Here is a 17659-nt window from a genome sequence, read left to right as displayed (position 1 = left end):
GAGGAACATCCAATCGAAAGAACGTTACAGTTGGTAAGTAACTTGTTCTTCTCTGCTTTGGTTAAGTTGGTCTGGCAGGGATCATATTCTTATATGGTGGTTTGCGTTAATTGCTTTATTTCTTTGTTGGGTATCGAGGTTTTGGATCAAAAGGTTTCAGTTGTTTTGGGTGTTTCACTAGTGTTGTGTGGGTCGTTTCTTTTCAACTGTGTTTCCTGTTTAGCTTGATGAGTTAAAGAGCCGTGTTTTTAGTAATTTCCTGAATTTAGGTGATCTTCTGTTCTCATTTCCTTCTGGTGTGTATTCACGAGTTTTGCCAACATGCAGGAGAAAGCTGGTCTACCTAATGTCTGCTTTGAGTATTGTTTCCGCTCGAGGCAATTATCATTGCTGGACCTTGGTGTTCGGTTTGATTTGTAGATGGAGATTTTTCCCTGTATGAATTCTGCTTCTTGGCCATGGATTGTTCTGTGGGTTATGCATAGTGTTTTGAAGAATATTCTTTTTTTGACTGGTAGACAATGTAGGATTCTTAGTGCTGATGTGACGTGTTCCCTCTTAGTGAGCCTGAGGAGTAGTCTTGCTGCCACCTTCTGTATTCGCTGTTCTCTTTTGGTGAGGTATACAGGCATTCCGAGATAGATGTTAGAATGTTAAATGTCCAACAAAGCAGGTCCCATTATTGAGTCCACACACTGGGCCTCATTCCGAGGTTGGCGGTAAGTATTGGTTTTTACCGGCATGGCGGAAAGAGCGAGTCCGATCTGGTACCAAATCCCCTAGCGGCATACCGCTAAAGGGCCCGTTAAACCCCTTAGCGGCATGAAGCGAGACGTTCTTTACAACACCGCCATCGAAGCTTCGCTGTCCCTAATTAGCGGTGACCTTAAATTATGGATACCGTAAATTACGGTCACCGCTAATTAATGGATACGGAAATTACGTCATCGCACAGGAACGGGAAGGAGCGCGGCGGCCATCTTTAAAAACACAATCCATTGCCATCCTCTTCATACAGGACCCGGAGGCATATTTGGATCGGAGAAATAGCCATTAGAGACCAGCATCATGCCGAAAGCACTGAAAAAGGGTGCCGCCCGCATAAGGAAGGAGCGCTTTACACAGGACGAGCTCCAGGTACTGGTGGACACTCTGCACGAACATGCAGAGATAGTATTCAGCAGTGACATGCGTAGGCCCACCGTCGTCAGGAAGAAGGATATCTGGGACTTGGTTGCACAGAGGGTGAGCGCCGTAGGAAACACGCCCCGTACCACGAAGGACTGCAGGAAACTGTGGGATGACCTCTGTCTCAGGGTGCGGGCCATCCTATCGGCCAACCGAAGTCAGGCCCTGGAGACAGGAGGAGGCCCAGCTTCTCCCATCAAAATGATGCCCTGGGAGCAAACGTGTGCGGACATGATGGGCACAGAAGCCATAAAAGGGGTTGGCGAAATGGAGTGCGGTGCTCCGTCATCCACTGATGGAGGTGAGTGTCATGAATCAACACAGTAAATGCATTCCTAATGTAATGCACCGCCAAGGGCTGGGCAAGCTGTCACATCATGTATGGGAAACCCTCCCCCCAACCCCCCAACGAAATCATGCCGTAACAAGTGGGACCCAGGCTGATGTCAGGTGCAAGGCTGCAACCCATATTGGCCATACCACACAGAGGCTGTCCATGTGAGTCACCACAGTACTCCGCCAACATGAGTGACCCAGACATCTGCATGCATTTTCCATCCAAGCGCAGATCACTGTCCCACTCACCACCCAAATGTCAACAAAACGCTGCAATCCCATTGTGATACCATAGGCTTGAAGAAATGCTGACCCTCAAATCATTGCTCATGCCATCTCTCTCTTCCCCCCCCACAGGCAGCGGGCATGAAAGTGAGGACCAGGAAGCCACCCAGGCCAGTACCTCCAGGGGCAGAGCCAGGGGACACTGTATACCTGCAAGCAGGAAGAAAACACATGCAACACCACCTGCTCCAGCAACCCCCATGGAGGGTGCACAACCCCCACCCGCACCCCTACCCATGCCTGCAGTGCCGCCAGACACATGCCCCACGGTGCACTCTGAGGAGTCCAGTGTGGCAGGGGAGAATGCTGCCACGTGCCTCCTTGATGTGCCAGATAGCCCAACATCAATTTTCGTGGCCAACGTGGAGGACCCCAATGACATTGGACATAGCCCAGACACTCCATCATACAGCCAGGTGGCACACAGCGACTCCGGGGAGAGTGACACCCCAGGGCTCACAGGCCAAGGAGTACCACCTGCCTGTCCTGGATCCACTTCCCCTGCAGAAAGTCCCGAAAGGGCTGCAGGCTCAATACCAAGCCTGCCAAGCACATCGGCCACACCGGCCATGGATGCAGTGCGCTCCCAGCACCTCACTGGCCTGATTGAGGAGTTCATCCGGGACAACCGCAAATCAAGGTTGGAGTGGCACAATGACCTTCAGGCTCTGGGCGAGGTGATCACTGCGAGCTCAAACCGGCTCTGTGAGGTGCTGGGCCGGATCGCTGATGCTCTAGAGGCAGCACCCCCCAGACCACAGCCCCAGTGGGAGTACCCACCCTCCCAAAGCTCCTCCACGCAGACCAGCCCTGTCCGTCGGTCACTGCGTACATTGCGCCGCCACGACATGGATCCCCCTGACTCTGGGAGTGCACATTGACCATACTGCCACACACATGTGGCCTATGTTGCACTGATGGGACTATTGTGGGGTTGTTGTGGGGGGAGGTGAAGGGGGGGTGAGTGTGGGAGTTGGGAGGGGGGGGTGAGTGTGGGAGTTGGGGGGGGGGGTGAGGGTGTGTGTGGGAGTAGGGGGGGAGGAGGGTGAGGGTGGAGGTTTTGTTGTACACGTTTCTACATTATTATTCAATACACTGGTTGATCATCCCTAAAAAACAGAATGGACATTGATCATTGTGCATGTGTCTTTTAATGTTGCACAGTGCATGGTGTACATGTATCCCCACACCCAGTGCCCAATGTCCTGTCATCCTCACACCCTCAGCTGACTTGTGAGTAAGAAATATTGTCCGATCAATGATTGCCACACGGAACGTCCCTCCTGTGCATCGGCACCGTGATGCTGTCCTGCCATTCCTTCCTCCTCCCCCTCATCATCATCTGGTGGTAGCAGTTCCACGTCAGGGGGCAGTGGCACGTTCCGACGGATGCACATGTTGTGCAGCATTACACATGCCATGGTGATCTTGGACACCTTCTCGTGGCTGTAGATGAGTGCCCCACCCGACCGGCTGAGGCAACGAAATCGTGCCTTCAACAGGCCGAAGGTCTGCTCTATCACCACCCGTGTACGGGTATGGGATCTATTGTAGTCCTCCTCGTGCCTGTTCTGTGGGTTGCGAACCGGGGTCATGAGCCATGGCTTCAAAGGGTAGCCAGCATCACCTGCATGAGAGTGTAATGAAGGTAAGTGTTTGTGCATTCATGGTGGAGAATTGTACTAGTCTTACATGGCCGCAGGTGATTACTGGCCATACACACATGTCCCAGGATACAGTCACCCCATTACTGGCCCGGCTATGTGTCATGTGCAATGGAATGATGGAGGGGGTAGCTTCTCCCTGATGGGTCATGGTGTGCACTCACGTCTTGTTGAATGTGCATCGTATGTGCATGCAGCAGTGTTGGACTGCATTAATTGATGTCTTGCGCGAGACTTGGTGAAAGGGGGTGTTGGCTGTAGTTGGTAGCATACTCGTCATTCTGCACGGATCCCTACCATGGTGACTTGCAGCAATCCTATGGGGGTGCAGGACCAGTGACACACTGTAGGATCCCTGTTAGACTCACTTCTATGCACTCCCAGGGATGACTGTCCTGTGTGTTGAGATGCAGGAGTCAGCGACATGGTGCTATTGCACTGCATGGTGTGTAAGGGCCGCCGATGAGTGGTGCATGTGTTGTGGTATCTGGCCAGGTTTCCGGTTTGTCATGTAGTGTTGGGTGTCGGCTCAAATTCATCACTGTGTGGTTATGTGGTCATGTGCCGTGTCACTTGCCTTGGGGCACAGTGTGCTGTGAGGTGAACATCTTGCACTGGCGTGGACATTCCCACCCAGGTGGAGCATGCATCCCCCCCCTTTCCCACCCAGGTGGAGTATGCATCCCCCCCTTCCCACCCAGGTGGAGTATGCAGACAACCTACTCACAGCCCCAATGCACTGCCATGGCCCATTCAGGTTACTCGCCAAGCAGCCAGGCACGTCGTCCAGCATGTCGCTCCACGTAGCGTGGTAGTGTTGAGTTCCGCAGGACCAAGGAGTCATGAGTTGATCCGGGGTATTGGGCATTGCAATGTGTGATGGCTTTACTGGCATTACACACCATCTGGACGTTGATGGAGTGGTATTGCTTGCGGTTGCGATACGCACCTCCATGGCATGCAGGACCACCAATTTAACGTGGGTGCAGTCGAGGGCACCTATGCAATTTGGCATGCCTGCCAGTACATGGAAGGCAACTTTGGTGTCATATATCTCCTGGGGAGTCTGGGGTAGGGATATGTAGTCCCTTGTGTGGTTGAGGAGGGCATGCAGCACTTGGTTGAGTATCCGGGAAAATATGGGCTGTGAAATGCCATGCATGTGCCCCACTGTATGCTGGTAGGTGCCTGTGGCAAGGAAGTGGAGCACAGACACTACCTTCAGTAGAGGGGGAATGGCAGTGCTGATTTCTATGCGGCTCACTATGTCGTCATGTATCAGGTCCACTATGGTGGTAATGGTGTCCCGGTCAAGCCGGTACAGGGTGTGGATCTGCTCTGGTGTGAGGTTGAAGGGGGTGGCTCTGATGCAGGGGATTGGGGGCTGCTGGCGTGGTAATGGTGGCTGCACCGGTAGGGCATGCTGGGCCTGTCTACCCCTCCTTCTCCTCCTGTGTATCCTCTGTGGTGGGGCCTGTGGTTGTTGTTGTTGTAGTTGCTGCCTTGCAAGCAGGGCCTCCAGCTCCAGGAATGCTGCTACAATTGGTATCATCTTGGTGTGGGAGGGGATGTGGTGTGTGGGTGTGCTCCTTTTGTGCTGTGCCAGACACCATTGCCTCCACCTGTGCTGATTGAGTGCACCTGTTCCTCTTGGAAACACTGCGCAGGGTTCTTTACACCTTCTCGGCGATGCCGGTATTTACTCCATGGCGGTAAGGTACTTTGCGGTCTTGTGGAGGCCGTTTTTTCCATGTCCGCTTTACTTGGGATCAGCTCCGGTTTACGCCATGCCGCTAATTTCGGCATGGCGTGTCGGGCGCGCGCCACAAAACCGCTATTTACGGCCTCGTACTTTACGGCGCCGTAAATAACGGTCTGGTGGGTCAGAATGGGCCGTAACGGGAAACGATGCCGGTAGTCCTTTACCGGCATCGTTTTCCCTTACCACCCAACTCGGAATGACCCCCACTGTCTTACAAGTCTCTGTGTGTCTTTGATCTATTGGGCATGCTCATCAGTTGCTTGATATATGGCATTTGTAACGCGCCTATACACAAGTGTTTCAAGGCGCGAAGAGGCAAGGAAGGGGGAACGGAGGAAGGACAGAGACAATGATCTTACTAGGCCAAGTGACATTGAGATTGCGCAAGTGCAGGGGATGGGGAGGGGAAAAGTGCCAGGGGAAAGGGGAGGGCGCAGTGCTGTATATGGGATCAAAACAATAACAAGAAGTGCGGCCAGCAGGTGGCAGGTGCAAGGGTACGTGCAGACAGTAGGTGTCCAAAAGTGCAGGTATGGTGACTGTACGGTTACAGATACAGACCCAAGTGCAAGGGTTGCTGGGAGGCAGTGCAGGTGTGCAACTGGGCGGGCAGGGACCTGGGCCCGAAACCAGAGGGTAGCCAGGTGACCAGTGCAGTATCAGACAAGAAATCAGCCGGGGAGATGAAGAGAGCAGGCAAAAGCAAAGGGGAAGATCTTGAGGTGCTTCCAGAACCGGAAGTTGTGTTGCTTGGAGAAGCGATTGACCCTGAGTGAGTTGGCGGTGAAGGAGCGAAGAGCTTGAGTAGGAAGGTATTTGCGAAGTGAGAGTTGGAGGTATTGAGGACACAGGCCCCAGAAGGCCCTGTGGACAACACAGAGGGTTTTGAACTTAATCCTCACAGCCACTGGGAGCTAATGCAGAGCATTTCAGTGCTAGAGTGATATGATCCCTGGGCTTGAGGCCAAAGACAAGTCTCGCAGTCCTGTTCTGGATGAGTTGCAGAGGGCGGAGAGTAGAAGCAGGCAGATTTAGAAGGAGGCTGTTGCAGTAGTCCAGCCTAGAGAGAACCAGAGCTCCATTGACAGTGAGCGTCTGGGGAAGGAGCGGAAAAGGAAGAATACCTCTGTATTTGGTAGTTTGACTTCTTAGAGACGTCATAGATGTGAGGAGAAAAGGAGAGTGGAGTCGAAGATGACCCTGGGGTTCGTAGCCTCACAGGTGGGAGCAGGAAGAGGGCCAAGGGAGGCCGGCCAAAGAGTGACAGGAAAAGAGGGTGCAGGTGTGCTGATGAGGAGAATCTGTCTTACTGGCATTAAGGCAGAGATTGTTGGCGGCACACCACTCCTGGATAGCAGACAGTCAGAGATGAGAGAAGAGGTGGCAGAGGGGAGCCTGAGAACGAGCTGAATGTCATCCGCAAAGCACTGAAAGTTGGAGCAGAGAGCAGCAATGCGGTGGGCAAGAGGTGCCAGGTATTGGTTGAACAGCCAGGGAGAGAGGTTAGACCCCTGGGGAACACCACAGGTAGTGAGTGAGATGGAGGAAAGGAAGGACCCAAGATTGACCTGGGAGGGTTGATCAGAGGAACAAGGTCAGCCAGGCCAGGGCCTGATCGGTGATACCCAGATTATCACAGAGGCAATTGAGCAGGATGGCATAGTTGACTGTCGAAGGCAGAAGGGAGCTTGAGTAAAATGAGGACAGAGGGGAGATTAGAATTGAGGTTAGAGAGCAGGTCTTCACTGATGTTCAGGAGAGCAGTTTCCGTGCTTCTGGCTCCCCTGAAGCCAAACTGATGCTTATGGAGGCAACCAACAGATTCAGTGTGAAGATTAAGCTGGGAGATGCCCAGCTTTTCCAGGAGTTTGCCCAGGAAAGTAGTGATAGAGATCGGGCGATAGTTAGCTGGGCTGGAGGGGTCGGCTGAAGGTTTCTTGAGAAGAGGGTGCACAAGAGTGCTTCAGGGGGCAGGAGGAGAAGGCTCCAGTGGCGAAGGAGTGGTTGCAGAAGTCAGCCAGGGCAGGAGCAAGGGTGTCAATGTGATCCTTTATGGTTTTGGAAGAACCTGTTTTAACAAGACTTTCATAGATCAGACTTGTCTAGAAACCTTGTAAGGGGAGAAAATCTATCCTCTGCAAGGGGACTTAATCTCCTCTTCAGGTGATCGCTCCTCTTCCATGTAAAGCTAACAATGGGAGCAAATGAATTCTGCACAAATTCCTTCTGTAGATGTTACTATGTATCCCTCCATCAAGCGGATCCCAGCAATCTTTCTTCTGACTCGATTCTGTTTCATCTGATGTGACAATGAATTGGAGGTTTTCTCCCCATATTCCCAGATGGCATGATTGACACTTCTACAGCACGTTTCCTCCATCTTAGAGTACTTTTTGTTTATTTCATGTTTCAACTCCTAGATTGCCTCTGTGTTTGTCAGTGGGATTTCACTGATATGCCTGAGTGAATCTTCTGAGTCTTTTCTTGGCTTTCTGTAGCCCCCTCTCTTGTTCTTTCTCCTTCCTTGACGAGTGCAACATCATCGTATCAGGAGGATAGCTCAGGGGCAACGCGCTCGCCTTGGTAGCAAGACGATGGGAGCATCACAGGTTCGATCCCTGGGTCTGTGCTTAGAAACCTCTGGGTATTAAGCGCGTTATAAATAACCAATTCAAAGAAATACATTTTTCTGTGAAATCGGCCTTCAGCAAGACCCACGGCATTGTGGTTGAGTCAACTGAGCCCGCACTGATGGACAGGTAGTTAGCAATTGCTTCTTGGGACATAGTGTTGAAGTGCTGGTCCTTCGGCAGCCCATTCTTTTTTTTTTTTATAAACACGTTTTATTTTTTGGAAGCTTTGACACAACACAATGCAAAATAGAAAACAATGTGATTGGGTAAATCACAGGGTATGTATGGATTCCAAGAAACATGCATTTGAGAAATAACTGAGACAAAGCAAATAAGGTACAATTGGTGAAGAATTAGGCCCTTGTCCCCTAACCCGCCCCCTACCATTTCCCCCCATATTTTCACACTTTTTTCCCATACAACCTCGTGCATTATATACTTTTTTTTTCTTCCCAGGGTCATGCACATATCCATTTCAGAGGTGCATTTTCCCAGGTGGAGGCGAGCTGATCACCACCATAAGGAAGGAATAGTCTGTTTCAGCAGGCCACCAGCTGTGAAGACCGATCTTAAACAAGAAGCATGTTCAGTGCAACCCCAGCAAAACAATGCAATAAGAGTATAATAAACTATGGAGTATTTTAAGTTGAATCAGCTGTATTCTGGTTGAGATCCCAATTTCCCTCGGAAACATCAATGCTTCCACCCATTTCACCGATTAAAGGGAGTCTTCATCTCTTTCCAATCTTGTCTTGAGGGTGGTGAGCTCTTTGGTCCCAAAGACCTTGATGACCTGATAATAAGGTGTAGGTGATTTTGGTGCAAATGCGTTCTGGGAGTGGATTTGCCTCCAAAGGAGAACATGACGGGATGTCTTGCAAAGTTTGGAATTGGGAATTCAGGGCATCTGATAGCTGCATATGGTGGTATTGCTCGGAGTCCGACAGTTCGAACCTCATTTGCAATTCAGCAAAGGGAACCACTTTACCCTCTTTTAGCACGCCTGAGAGGTGCAGTATGTTTATTCACATCTTAAAGCAGTCTATTTTATCAACTTCAGGCAGCTGCGTATTACGCCACAGAGGTTGAGATGGGGTTGCCCGGCCTCGCACCCCATATGCCGATGTGCCGTCCATACCTGTCTAGTGTGCTGCATCATGATCGGGAGCAACAATTTCTTTGGATCATTGTATAGAATTTGGGTAGGATACAGGCCTTGCATCCACCTCTGCTCTGCCTTAATGTGTGGGAGTGAGGGATCTCCATGTATCCAGTCGTTTACTGTTGCCAATTGACACGCCCAGTAGCACCTCTGCATATTGGGTAGCCCGATGTCCCCTCGCATACTGAACACAGACTACATATAATACAGCAATATTCTTAAACTCAAAGGACCAGCAAATCTATAGTCCTGAGTATTTTGGTTGTAACCCCAGAAAGAAGTTCAGGGTCTACAACCAAAAGGCTAGGTGCCCCAAGTCCCGATAGTCCAGACATTATCGTAGCTCCGGATTCTTTCCAGACCTAGCAACACCACTGCATTTAGCCATGATTAAATCTACACCTATAAACCCACTGCATACAATTCTAAACTATGTAAAAACCTAATTCTTAATACCCTAACCTCCCAGTAATCACAGTCTGATGGACCCTTATACAGCATTGCTAGCCGGGCAGCAAACTAACATGTCTCATGCCACCCAGTGACATAGATCAGTTACCTTTGCCCCATTTTTTCCATCTCTCCAGGGACATCTTGTAAGCATGCATGAGGCAAACTAAAAGACACCACCCTTGCAAACCCAGGAGGAAGCTAGGTAACCTCACGGACCGTCCATTAATTAGAGGGATTGCTTTTTGCACAGATGACTCTCCTCCTGGAGGTTTGTAAAAATTCCAGACTGTGCACAGAACACAACCAGCAAAGGAATCGCATCTTTCATTACCAATAGTGGCACATACGCTTGCTTTTGGTTGGTCCGCGAGGCGTTACTCTTAAGTCCCTATCTACCTGAAAGTCATGCATATCATACCAAGCAATTGAGCCTGAAAGTATCATTGCTGTGGTTAAGAAAAGATGAGATGCCAACCGAGTAGCTCAATTTACATGCAAACCAGGGACAGGGCACAGGCGATATTCATATTACAAGTTATTACCCTTGACAGCGTCATCTGTTTGCATTGAAAAGAGAAATATTTCTATTATGCATTAATTCAGTTTATGAGCTGATCTGCCAAGATTACTGCACTTTACGGCAGATATCGCAGCAAAATTGGCCTTATTGTCTACTGCCGCCGGCCTGTTATTACTATTGGGTGCAATGCTGTGCCAGTCACTGACCTGGGGTGGCAGCTGGCTTTAAGTGCAGGAACTAGATATGTTGAATGGGTAGGCTGACCTGCCTTCAGCATCTAGAAAGGTATTATGAGGTACCTGTTGCCTGGTAGCTGCTGATACCTGGTTTGTGGTCATTGCATCGAAAAAGATGCATCGAAATGACCATGCATTGAAAAAGATGCATCGAAAATCTGTTTTACATTTAAAGTACATATCCATCGAATGGATATGTAATTTTAAATGTAAATCACAGTTCCCACCCACACCAAAAGTAGAACCCTCGATTGGTTAGCTGTGCATAATTGCCCAATTATGGTCTCATCTATAATGCCACAGCCTTCGTCTGATCATTAGCTGATCACGTTCTCCCTAGAGGCCGTACTACCTTGGAACCTAACATCACAGCTCCAGCTGTCCCAACCAGAAATAAAAGAAACATCACTCTTGAAAACCTTATGCCTTTGATTCTACCTACTCTTAACGCAATTCCGGACCACACAGATCCTTCTACTATGGTAGATTTGTATAATAAAGTAATGCTATCATCCCTTGATGCCATAGCACCACTTAAGATGAGAAAGAATAAACCTTGCAAACATGTGAATACCTGGTTCTCTCCCCACCTTAAGGCTATCAGACAGGAGAAACGACGTTGTGAAAAAATCTGTAGATCAGATCCCTCAGAAAATAATAAGAAAAACTTAAGCAAATTAGCTTCCCAGTATAAAAAAGAAATTATCCTTGCAAAACAAACCTCTTATAACCTTCGAATTTCTCAAGCCAAATCTAACACCAAAGAGCTCTTTGCAATTCTGAAAGAGGTAGAATCCCCTGTCCCGTCGCCTGACTCCTGTATCAAGGACAAAAATTGGTGCACAGATATACAAAATGCTCTAGCCAATAAAATTACCTCCTTGCAAACTAAGATTAATAATAAAAAAGAATCCCTTCTCTCCACCTCTAAATCCAGCAACACTAGCTCCTCTGTGTCACAATCCATCCTGATGCTGCCTCCTGTGCCTATTCCCCACTTTAACTTCAGTAAAGTATCCACCAAAGAGGTTGAAAAAGTTAGTCTTGCACCCAAACCCTCGAATTGCCATGGGGACCTATGCCCCGCACAAGATGCAGCTTGTGAACTTTCACTGTTTATTACCAAATTAATAAATACATCCTTTACGTCAGGCACCATACCCAACAATTTGAAACAATCTTGGGTGCTCCCACTCCTTAAAAAACCTAATCTAGATCCCTCTTCTCCCACCAACTACCGTCCCATCACCACAGTGCTGTTCTTACTCAAAATCCTTGATAAAATAGCATACCAACAAATCCAACACTACCTTGAACATAACCACCTTCTTGGAGTGCGACAGTCTGGCTTCAGACCCCAGCACGGGACTGGGACTGCGCTTATAGATCTTAAGGCACAGATAGATGAGCTGAGAGACGAAGGTAAGACAGCACTACTGTTAATTCTTGATCTCTCAGCTGCATTCGATCTGGTTAACCATGAGATCCTCTGCAATCACCTACAGTCGGCAGCCCACTTCTGCCAAGAGGCAACTGACTGGATTCAATCCTTCCTCAACAACCGTACTATGCAAGTTTTTTTCCCACTAGCAGCTGCTGACCCTACGCCCATTACCTGTGGCGTGCCACAGGACTCCTTTATCTCCCTTACACTGTACAATATCTTCACAAAGCCCCTTTTCGAGGATCTAGGTGGCCTGAGTATCACCTACACTAACTATGCTGATGATACCCAGATCCTCATCCCGTTGACAGGGGGATTATGGCAAGGATTTGGCCTTTTTAAATAGAGTGTACCTCATCATCCAGGCATGGATGGCTTCTCATGGTCTATGCCTGAATGATGACAAAACAGAACTCTTCATCCTAGGCACCACACCTAACCTTAATAAACTAGGCCAAAACTACTCTTCCTTTGTAATTGACAATAACAACATCGGCGTAGCCAAGGAGGTTAAAACCATTGGCTTCTATTTAGACTCCACACTGAACTTCAAAAAACAAGTTAACGCTATGGCATCCGCCACATCCTATACTTGCAAACTTATTAGAGCAGCCAAACCGTTCCTTTCACCGAATAACTGTATCACTTTAGCTAGAGCGCTGATCTTGTCCAAGCTGGATTATTGTAATGCTCTGTATGTAGGCAGTAACAAATACATCACAAATAAAATCCAAACTTTACAAAATAATGCTTAAAGAGCAGCCCTAAGCCTCTAGAAGAAAGCCCACATCTCAGAGACTAGAATATTGGTCAATTGGCTTTCAACAAAAGACAACATTTTCCTTAAATCTGTCTCTCTGACTCACAAATGCCTCCACCAAGCTGCCCCTCAATACTTGATAACGAAATTCACTAGTGCGGTTTCCCGCCACCCCTCTAGAAAGGCCAACTCTAACCTTCTTCTAGTGCCAAGATTTAAACGTACTATGTCTGGAGGGAACAGCTTTCCTGTCAAATCAGCACAATTTTTGAACTCCCTACCACCATCCCTCAGGGAAGACGTTCCCTACCCACAATTAAGATCCAATACCATCCTGTGGATCAAGGAACATGACATCTAATGCACTTCCTTTGCTGCAATATACTATAAATTCTGTAAATTGTGTATATCCTCTCATCTTCTATGTTCAGATATATCTACAACCTGTAAACTATGTATATTTCCCTGTAATTATAGTTTGATGTATTGGTTCTAATGTTTTGATGATTCCAGCAATGTAACCCAGTTGGATTTCATCTACTGTGCGCTCTGTAACCTAAGCTGTACAATCCTCTTGTCGCTTTTGCGCCCTGCTACCCAAGGGTTAGGTACGCATTACAAATAATAAACATAACATAATGTAAAAGATAGCATTTCGATGCGTTTATTTTCTACATTAAAACGTTACATGGAGCTGTCCAGTGCTGAAATTTCGCCCACCCACCCTTAACCCTAACCCTTAATCTAACCCTAGCCCCAACCCTAACCCTAATCTAACCCTAGCCCCAACCCTAATCCTAGCCATCGAAATTTACCATCGAAAATTATTCAATGAATATGCCTTTCGATGGAAAGGCAATTTAATTAATAATTTTCGATGGAAAGGTGTTAGATGGAAAAACCAGATACCCTAATACCTTATTAGGCCCTAATAATTAGTTCTCCTGTCTCCTGGCAAGATTTATCCCGGGGATGCCCCTCACAGCGGAGAGGGTATACTTGCAGTGGATGGATAAATTAAAGATAGAAATGCTAGGCGATCTGTTTGTAGAGGGAGGATTTCTGACGATCCAACAGGCACGGGAACAGGGTGCGGACTCAGCCCTTGACGTATTCATATATTTCTGACTCAGACATACACTTAAAGAACTATTCCCATTATAGCCACATATATGGCAACTCTTACATGGGGTGATTCAAACACAAGGTGGAGGCAGACTGATATTTAGTATCTACAAAGACCTACTAACGAACACTGCAAACAGGCTGACAACCCCAAAAGAGAGGTGGGAAGTGACACTCGGGAGTCTGATCACGGAGGAAGATTGGGCATACATACTGTGGCGGACAGAGGGTTTCCCTAAACTCCAGATACAAGCTAATTCACTTTAATTCTGTTCATCAAGTGTATCATACACCAGCCAGACTTCACCTGCAATGCCCGTCCATATCATCGGCTTGCGAGAGATGTGGTGAATCCCCATCGGGCTTTCTTCATCTAGCTTGGGAGTGCCCGACAATTTGTCGATTTTGGACAGAAGTGCTAGACAAGGTCTCATTAATCGTAGAACAACTGGAACAAAGCCCAAGAGTAGCAATGCTGGGGTACACCAAGGACCTGCAACCCCCTGTGAGGAGACTGGATGGGTTACTGCTAGTAATCGCACATAGACGGTTAGCTATAACCTGCGGGAAAAAGTCGTCCACACACAACACAGCTGTGGCTCCAAGATGTAGCGTACTGTCATGATATAGAGACAACTTTCATCAGAACTCTGCTCTTGCATGCACAACCTCCAGATGCCTGTGGATCCTATATTAACCACTTGCTAACATCATCGGAATAAAACTTGGTGAGATATTCCCGATATTTCCTCTTCGATTCCAGACTTCTTTTTGAATGCTAACTGCAGACTGGAGTGTAATTGCATTACTGACAAGAAACATTCTATTCAAGTCACAGGGGAGGTTGGTGGGGGACTAGGCATCACGTTGCGCATTGTTGTGACTTGTTATTGTTGTCAAAACATCCAAAATAAAGGTTGAAAAAAATAATAATTAGTTCTCCTGTGGTTACTGACACTTAAAATCATACCACAAATGTCTCGGCAGCATTTGGTCTGATGTTTAAACTCGAATGTGGGATTTTTGGTAGGTATTCTGTTTTACCTAGTATTAATAGAAAACTATGCATTTCATACCAATATTTTCTCCACACTGCTTCCTGAGTTGCATAGTTTCCCAATACCTCCTTGATGACTGTGCGTGACTTTGGCAACCAACGCCACACATGCACACAATACGCTTGCGTACAGTAGGCACGTTGCACACTTGATGTGTCCAGCAGAAAGTTCCAAAACACAATCTTAAGTCTTCTAGCCTTCAGGCTGCCCAAATCTATCAATACAAATGCCTAAGGTCTGGTCAACAAGAGTTCCAAAACCTAATATTAAATGTCCAGACCTGGCATCTCATATGGAACAGGCCACCTATGTATAGGGTCACACCAACCAGCTACGTGGTTCTGTAACCTATGTTATGTGCGTCAGCTGTGACACTTTTCACCTCTATAAACTATCGCCCATTTTGATTTTATCAGAGTGTTCCGTAGCAGCAGAGTCCTTTTGTCTTTTTTGTGGAAATAGACATTTTTCTCCTGGCAAGAGGTGTGCTCGGCCCTTTTCCTAGTGGGTTGCATTTCTTCTGGTGTGAGCATTATCTCTACAGCCCTGCCCCCTTGACTGTGTGCTTCTCCGGACTTGTGTGGGTCCTTGACCCCCCCGTGTAGCTTTTGCAGGGCTCGCACGACTTCATTTGGGTCCCAGACCCTGGTGTGCTGCTTTTGCGGGCCCTCTGCCCTTGCTTCACTCAATGTCCAGTTGAACAGACCTTGTGTAGTCTCCTGTAAGGTACTGTTCCACATAGGATATTTCATAAAGTTTGTTCCAGTTTTTACAGATCTTTCGCTATCCCTTTTTGCCTCTCGGATATTGGTACATGGCTCTTTAATTTATTTGGCCCCCTCCGTGTCCCACCAGCCGGCCCGACCCTTTCCCTACCTTTGGGAAATGTTGGCGCGGTCTCCGGTCTGTCCAGCCAGTAGAGCAGGGCTTCTGTACTGCTTTCACATTCAGCGTCCTGCCCTCTGTAGCTCTGCAGTGGTATGCTCTCTCTCGTGTCCTCATCTGCGCACCTTCTCCTTGCTTTGGCTTTGCCAGTCGGATTGCCTCTTTTCCTGTCACCGGACAGGTCCCTGCTCCATAGAACTACTGCAGACACCCGTACCTCATCGTTCTCTTCTCCTCGGGTCTCTTGCCACAGATCCGGCATCTGGTTCTTCGCTCCTCCAGGGCTGGCTTGACCAGGTACACAGTCCTTCCTTGATTTCTCTCGCCAGGGCTGCCTCTAGTAGACTGTGCCGCATATGTTGGTTCCTCAGTGGTGTTTTGCCTCCTTGCCTGATCTTCTTCGTGTCAGTGAATGAATGCACTCCACCTGCGTAAGCTGTCCCACTATGATCTGTATGAATGAAGTCCTCTACATAGTTGCATAGAGGTGTGGGGGAATACAGGGGACCGAGTGGGGCGAGAGGAAGGAGGGGACAGAAATGGAGGGGGTATATACCGCGTTCTCCCAAGGCTATCGTCACTGGTCCCGGGGATCCATCCGCTGAGTACCAACCCCAAGGAAGACATCGGATAGCGGCCTCACCTCCCTGGCCTCATTGGAAGGAGCTTCCTGCATGTCCCAGCAGATGTACTAGATTACCTCCACAAGGAGGCTTTACTATACCCATCTGATGACCACATCCTGTTCGATGATATCTCCTCCAGCCTCCTTCTGAGATTTTCATCGTCTTTCTTATTTCCTTAATTCTCACTTTCCCCTCATGCTTTTCTCCCTCTTTTACCACATTTTCTTTGGTCACCACCTTCTCCTGTGAACTCATCCTCTGATACCACTGCCTACTCATTGACCCTCCTACCTCTTGCCATCCACTGCTGCCACTAACCATCTCTCCAGCCTCTGGTCCGTTGGATGCTCTCCAGACTCAGGCTTTCTTCAAACACAAGCCTTCTGCTTTTACAACCCACAGTGAGTAACTGGAGCCGGGTGCTTTTACACTGTTCCCTCCTCCCTCTGGGTGGGATTTTTTGTGAGGGTTCGTACCTGTGAGCGGTAATTCAGTGAAGGCTTTGCTTGGATGCTCTACCTGAGTGCACCTCGGGTTAGTTTAGGCTCAAGGGGCAGGAGCAAATCTATAAGGAGCCTGTCTGTCATTTAAAATAATTTCTCCTCTGGCCCTACCCAGTACTGTCTGTGGTAAACTCTAGGCCTCTGGGTTGCCAGAATGTTACTTAGAACCTGGAAACTCACTCTGTAAACTTCCTGAGCTATAGATTTCACATATTCCCTTGTGGGAAATTGCAACATTGTATTGTCAGCGTGAGAATCTCGTTCCGTGGAAACATGCTTTGGTAACTTTGCTTCCCATGCTGAATCTTTAGAGTTGACCACAGGCCCTGTGAACCCTGTGAAATGATGTCTTGGAACAGCCAGGTGAAGCTGTTGAGTGAAAAGAAACCGATGCCCTTAAAGGTGAAACCATCCGCTTCACTGTTCGAGGTTTAGGTCTGCTTATAGGGCACTTTAGGATCTCTCGATAGGCGAGGGGTTACACACACATCGCCATGCCCGGTCTCACAAGGGATGTGCCAGATCTACCTCTAGAAGGTTAGTCTCTCCTACCAGGCGGTTGTGCTTTGCAGTGTCCTGACCCCCAAGACAGCCTGTGATAGGCTACTGTGATTGTCCCCTGCCATGTGACGCCGACCATGTTGAGGTGACCAGGGGATCCTCCCCATACCGTCACCGGGTCCAGCATCCATTGCCATGGGATGGCACCCAGCCCGCTCAGTTGCCATATTTCCAGTCCCCAGAACCATGCAGGGGACTTCATCACAACTCACAATGACAAATTCCACTTACAAAATTCTCATTTCCACATTGCATACTAAGACACATTGCACATGTAAACCGCATGCCTAACCACACCTAAACATGCCATGATTAGCGCTAAATGTGACCCTTAAACCATACCGTCGGGCAACTCTATGGCAAGCACCAAACTCATAAATACACTTGCACAAAGAAAAAGTGGAAATAACGCCTGAGCTTAGTATCTTAATAAAACATAGGGAAGTAAGCAGGCAGAA

General features: G+C 48.2%; 1 protein-coding gene across 1 annotated transcript in view; it reads left to right on the top strand.

Moving 5' to 3' along the window:
• The window catches only part of LOC138473432 (myosin heavy chain, clone 203-like), a 422216-nt gene that overhangs the window by 388694 nt on the left and 15863 nt on the right, over window positions 1-17659 (top strand). The window lies entirely within an intron of this gene.

Source organism: Ambystoma mexicanum, chromosome 8 (assembly GCF_040938575.1).
Source record: "Ambystoma mexicanum isolate Mex_15411 chromosome 8, UKY_AmexF1_1, whole genome shotgun sequence".
Classification (NCBI taxonomy): Eukaryota; Metazoa; Chordata; class Amphibia; order Caudata; family Ambystomatidae; genus Ambystoma; species Ambystoma mexicanum.
The sequence above is the reverse complement of the archived record's forward strand: the minus strand, read 5'-3'. Positions and strand labels throughout refer to the sequence as shown.